Source organism: Triticum dicoccoides, chromosome 5B (assembly GCF_002162155.2).
Source record: "Triticum dicoccoides isolate Atlit2015 ecotype Zavitan chromosome 5B, WEW_v2.0, whole genome shotgun sequence".
Lineage (NCBI taxonomy): Eukaryota > Viridiplantae > Streptophyta > Magnoliopsida > Poales > Poaceae > Triticum > Triticum dicoccoides.
In genome coordinates, this window is record NC_041389.1 from 449759384 (window position 1) to 449765451 (window position 6068).

Sequence of the window (6068 nt, forward strand, 5' to 3'; positions counted from 1 at the left end):
GGTGGGGTAGGTGTTGGCGGAGCACGACCATGGTAGGCGGTGGCGGCGACGGCGACGGGGGGCGGTCCGGCGGAGAGCGGCGACGGGGGGCCGGGGGGCGGCGGTGTGCGGCGACGGGGGTCGCGCCGGCGGCGTGCGGTGAGGCGGGGCGGGGAGGGGGTGGCGCGCTCGAGTGGAGATGGGATTGGGAGGCTGGGTCGTGCGGCTGGCTGTGTTTTTTTTTCTTTTCTCCGTAACTGTTCAGATTCGACTTATTAGGAGGACTGCGGGTTGAATAACTAAAACATCAGGGACTTTTTTGCAAAAACGCCGACGACGTACGACCAGAAGCGATCGCTGGTTTATTAGTAAGGTAATTAGGTAAAGATTAGCACACGCACTTGCGCGCATACACACATGTACTTGGGTGCTTCCTCGTGGCACCACACCTGGCCGAGGTAGAGTTAGACCACGCTGAGGTAGACCATCGTCGCTGTCGAAGATAGTCGGCAATCAAATCAAAGCATCAAAGCAGGGAAGAAATTGAAAAGGAGAAGGATCATGTTACTTGCATCCAATTTACTGTATGTGTGTATCCCATTCTTTGCGCATCCGACGACTACACGTGGAGCCCATGGAAACACATAGCAGGATCGGCCCAAAAGCATGATGCAACCCAGTCCAACGGAAGGGAGAGGGATTAGGATTAGGATTAGGATTAGGATTAACAATGTTAGTTTAAAAAACGCAACAGTCTCCGGATTAGGATTTAACCGTGTTCTGCCAATTTGTAATTGATAGTTTGAACCGGATTAACAATGTTAGTTTAAAAAACGCAACAAAAATCAAATAACAGTTATGAAAAAAATATGGAAGCAAAGGCAATAATAAAACCGTTTGCAAAAAGAGGCTTTACTGAGCCGATCAGATGGTGTTACCATGGTCGGACACGACCAAGCTCCCAATAAGGTGTAGCTATGGTTCAAGTCAGCCAGGTACCCAACTGAAACCGTGGCATTATGCCGATCAAGTGGCGTGGCAATGGTTCGGGTTCGACCAAGCCCCCAAGTGACTCTATGGCCTTAGGCCGATCAAGAGGCGTGACTGGTTCAGACTTGACCATGTCCCCAAGTGATCTGGTGGCTTTCGCCTATCAAAAGGTGTTGCATTGGTTCGGACACGACCAAGCCCCCAAGTGATATTGTGGCATTGCGCCGATCAAGAGGTGTGACTATGGTTCAGACATGACCAAGCCCCCAAGTGATCAATAATATGATAAGCCAATAAGGCATGATACCCATGTTTGAACTGCGCATCATGGCAGCAGGTCCTCTTTGGCACCCTTTAACTTTTTGCAAGAGATAAATCCTTCTTGAACCGGAATTTTGAACCGGATATTGAGAGCTTCAAAGCTTTGTGGGAGACATCTTTCCCTTGAACTGGATTGTAAACCGGAATCTTCATTTTCAGCCGGAAATTTTCTGATGGCCTTTCAACTCAAACTTGCGAGAAGTTAATTCCTTTTTGAACCGGAAATTCTTAAACCGGATTTGAGAGCTTCCGAGCTTTGTGAGAGAGCATATTTCCCTTGAACCGGATTGTAACCCGGATATTTGAAAGCTTCAGTGAGACTGACTTCCCTTTAACCGGATTTTAAACCGGAATCCTTTCTGATGACCCGGAACTTCTTCATTGAGCCGGGATTTTGTAACTGTTATATATTTTCTAAGTCAGAAATTTTCTGACCTCCTTTAAATTTTTATCAATATAATAGTAGCCTCCGGGACCGGGTTATCTTTCCCTCCATCATCCTGGGGTTTTTAACTTTGTTGAAACTGGCAAGATTTGCTGAGTTATGTCATCGTAGCCCCCGAGTCTCAAAGGTGACTCGAGGAGTTGGCTTGAGATTCTCCATGTTTGACCGTGATATAAACCGGCATAACTTGTATATCATTGGTGTTGATAGCACGATGTGAATCCACAGAAGGTTGAGGTGACTGCGGTGGGTTATAAATTATCCCATATGAGACGTGCCAGCGACTCGGCCAATGGTTCCTTTCAACTGGTGATTTGAAGTTAACCAAATTGTAGTGGCGGCGACTTGTGCGCCTGCCCATTGAGCCATCCAGTGCGGGCGGCGGTTGATAGTATATGATAATTTGCCTCCATTTTGAAAGAAAACCGGGCTACCCAAGCTGTGACTTGCTCATGCAGATAGGTGCGGCCTGGTATGTTGATGTAGACCAGGCCGCAATAAATGGACGGTAGAGACGTCCACAGTATTAGAGGTGGCTTGGGCAGATGAACCGGCCACGGTGTTGTAAACCGGTTCGGACGGGCGAGTCAAACGCAGGCACGGTCCCGGCAAGCTGATGTAAACCGGGCCGTAAGGGCGGCGTCTTGCACGCGTCCATTCACCGTGTAATGTGGCACGGACGAACACCGGGCAGGACATTGCCAGCGCGTGCTTCGTACCCATGGTATAAACCACGTTTATAATGAATAATTGTCCTGCATACAATATTGCAGACCAAGGCAAAGATAAACTGTTCTTTGACAAAAATAATATGCACTAATAAAATATATTTTAGATGGATATCACCTGATGTGTTAGGCCAGAAATTATCCGCCATGGAATTGATCATCACCACAGTGATGCTAAAATTAATCACGGCCGAGTCGGCCAGACGAGCAGACGGATGGTCCGGCCGCGGTGTTGTAAACCGGACTACGGGGCGGCGGTTTGTGTTCCGATTTATCAGTGTGATATACGCAGATGCTGGTGTAGAACAGCTAGCGCGCGCCGTCCGCAGTAGGGCATCACTTCTATAGTGAGCACTTGTCCTGTATAAAAAGATATAGGCCAGAGTAATTGTTCTTTGATAAAAACAATGTGTTAAGAAAAATAGATTGATATCACCTGGTTCGTCTGGATGACAGATGGAGTCTTACAAACACCGAGTTAATCGCTCGCCCAAGGCAACGACGGAAACGGTGCACCACAGCAGTGAAAACGGCCCGAGGTGAAACCGTGGATGATGAAGTAGAGGCAGCCCACAATGGACGTGCAGCGACTCGGAACAATGTTGCTCCGGCGGCTTGTGGAGGCAGGTCCGCGGGCCGTGGTTACAACAACGATAAAAAACGCACCGACGGCTTGGAACGGCGCCGCGGCCCCATGAAGAGGTGAAGCGGCGGGTGGACGGCCAAGGCCAACTGGGCGGGTCGAGGCGCTGCAATGGCCGTAGCGGCAGTGAAACGAATCCACGCCCACGACCCCATCCACTCCGGATCGTGGTTGTTTTGATTTTTTTTACCATGAGGATGATCCTAGTAGCACTTGCCTCCTTCCGATTCGGATGGATGTAGTCATTAAAGACAGAACACGTCTTGATCTAGTACTAGTACTCAAGTAGTATTAGCCCTCTTCCAAAAAAGGAAATAATTGATGTTGGCTTTCAGGTGACAAAGTACTAGAAGTACTGTAGCGGTTTGACCGAGAGTCCCTGCAATGACCTGCCTGGATGCAGAGTCACTTTTTCCCTGATCTTCACGTGCTAACCCTATGTAACACCTTCTTCCTTTATTTAATTCTTGAGTTAACTTCCGAGAAGATTCCTTGTATGCATATAGCAACCAGATTTGACAAAAGACAAACCGATCCGGCTTCAGGCAATCGTCTCGGCAACTCCCGCTTGCGACAGCAACGACTTGGTGAATCAGACGGAAATAACAGTATTTTGATGATCTTGATCCGTACTGATGAAACCTCCTTTGCACTTGGATTTTTGCGGCGATGCAACGGAAAGTGATACGGCCACGACGGATCGCCTGGCCGCGTTTGACGGTGCACATAGACGCAATCCGGCTCTTCTCATCTGAAAATTATGAACTTCTCCATCCTTAGAAAGATCCCTCCAAGAACTCAACACCACCGTGCGCAAGCCCCACGGTGGGCGCCAACTGTCGTGGATTGTCACGGCAGATGTCCTTAGTGTCAGGACTTAGTCGCGAGGCCAACGCATCTATGTGGTAGTTTGAGAGGGGTTGAGCGGAATCGAGAGACACAACACAAGACAGGGATTTAGACAGCTTCGGGCCCCGGGAAACATCATCCGGTAAAAACCCTACATGCTGTTTGAGGTTAGGTCTCATTATCATCACGAGGGAGTCGTCGTAAACCGGCTCTACTCTTTGTGTCTAGTCCTAAGATTGTTTCTTCAACTTCTAGCTTGTCCCTCTTTGGGGAGCCCTGCCCCTCTTTATATATGTTGAAGGGGCGGGTTACATGTGGAGTCCTATTAGGATTAGGACTAGTCTATCTCTAATGCAAACCGGATACAAGTCCAGGTCTTAACTCCTTGTAAGTCAAATATTCTTTATGTCTTTCCTCTTAAACCGGCCCACCATAGTATGAACCGGCCTTCATGAACCGCCAGTTGGGAAACCAGGTCTTGTCGCTCCTCTGACCCGCCCGCCGGGTTACTAATGAACCGCCAAGACCGGGCGGGTAGCCCGTGAACCACCAAGCTCCGGGCGGGTTATCAATGAGTCGTCCAGTCCGACCGGGTTAACTTCCGGCCGGTTTACGCCACGGGGTATATCCCCGACATCACCCGAGATCGGTGCGGCTCCATCGCTGATATGCAGCTTTGCGGACCTCCAAGGTGGCTCACCAAAAGTGAAGCCCTTACCGTTGAACGAATCAGACCGGAGCAACACCCTGGACACGCCATCGAACTCCAGATCTGGCACCCCACCGCGACTAAGACGTCGCAGAAGAAAACCATACCTGCCATCCACGAACCACGAACCCAACACATGTTCCGTCTTCCAGATGTCGTCGATGCAGACCACAATCTGCATCCGCTCCTGGACTACCTCTCAAGCTCCGCGTCGACGCTAGAGCAAACGCCGTCGCAACGGCGGAGCCTGAGGACACATGTCCACCACGAGGATGCCGCCGCCGCCACGCCATCCTTGCTTGAACAGACTGATTTCCAAATCCATCCCCAACCATAGGACCGATGGCCTTGTCAAGGAAGGATCCGAAGAATCTTTATTCAGCGCTGTCATCATTGCCGCCGAAACGAAGACGCTGAACAACCTAAAAATCTAAACTACGAGAGAGTAAAAACGATCCACACGCGTGGATCCGGCGGCCCCCCTCACCACTGACGACCGAGGTCGCCGGCGGAGGGGAGCCGCCGGAGGACGGCGCTGGAAGATTGGTCTCCTGGCGGCGGCTAGGGTTACAGCGCCAGGGACAGGAGGAAAACGGGCGGCTCCCGTCCGAAAATACTTGTCATCAAAATTAATAAAAGGGGGTGTATCTAGATGTATAGTATTTTCGGACGGAGGGAGTACGTACCGAAGAATCCCCCTTCTCTCTGCCTATTGGCTAAACAAAATCAACATACAACAACTTCTGTTGGTTTGGTAATTCAAGATCCTGTTTTTTTGGTTCTTGTGCTCGGCTTCACTTCTGAAATGAATCGTCCAACCTTATTTTCACCGCCACCAGCCCCTTCCTTTTACTAAAATGAAATCCATCACGGCTATAGGCTGCATGTTTGAGGTTTTTTCCGTGATTAAATCTGCCCGCTGATTTTCACGTGATTTAGAGTGTTAGCGGGGTCGCTCCGCGGGCGCCGCTGTGGCCAGTCTGCCTCCCTCTCCGCTCTCCGTCGCATCCGTCTCCCTCTGGGCCGACCCCTCCTATCCCACCTACACCGCTATCTGCGTGTGACCTTGCCCAAGCCCCAAGGCAACGGCACCAAGTCACCAGCCCACCTATCGTCTTGGTTGAGCTCTTTGTTTATCTCGTATGCAGTTCTCTTCGCTGTGCTCCTCCTATGCTACTGTGCACAGCTCATGTCCATTGTTAGGTTGCACTCGCGTTTAGAAGTAAGCATTGGTAATAGTAAACATTCATCACAAGTAGAAATTCAGGAAAGGTATGCACGGGTAATCATGGAGATCGTAAAAGCAGTAGAACCAGATATCAAATTAATCAAGATGGGCTCATGAACGCAAATCTTGAAATCACATGAAGATAGGGATCGACTCTTGGGAGCGACTTCTTGTTC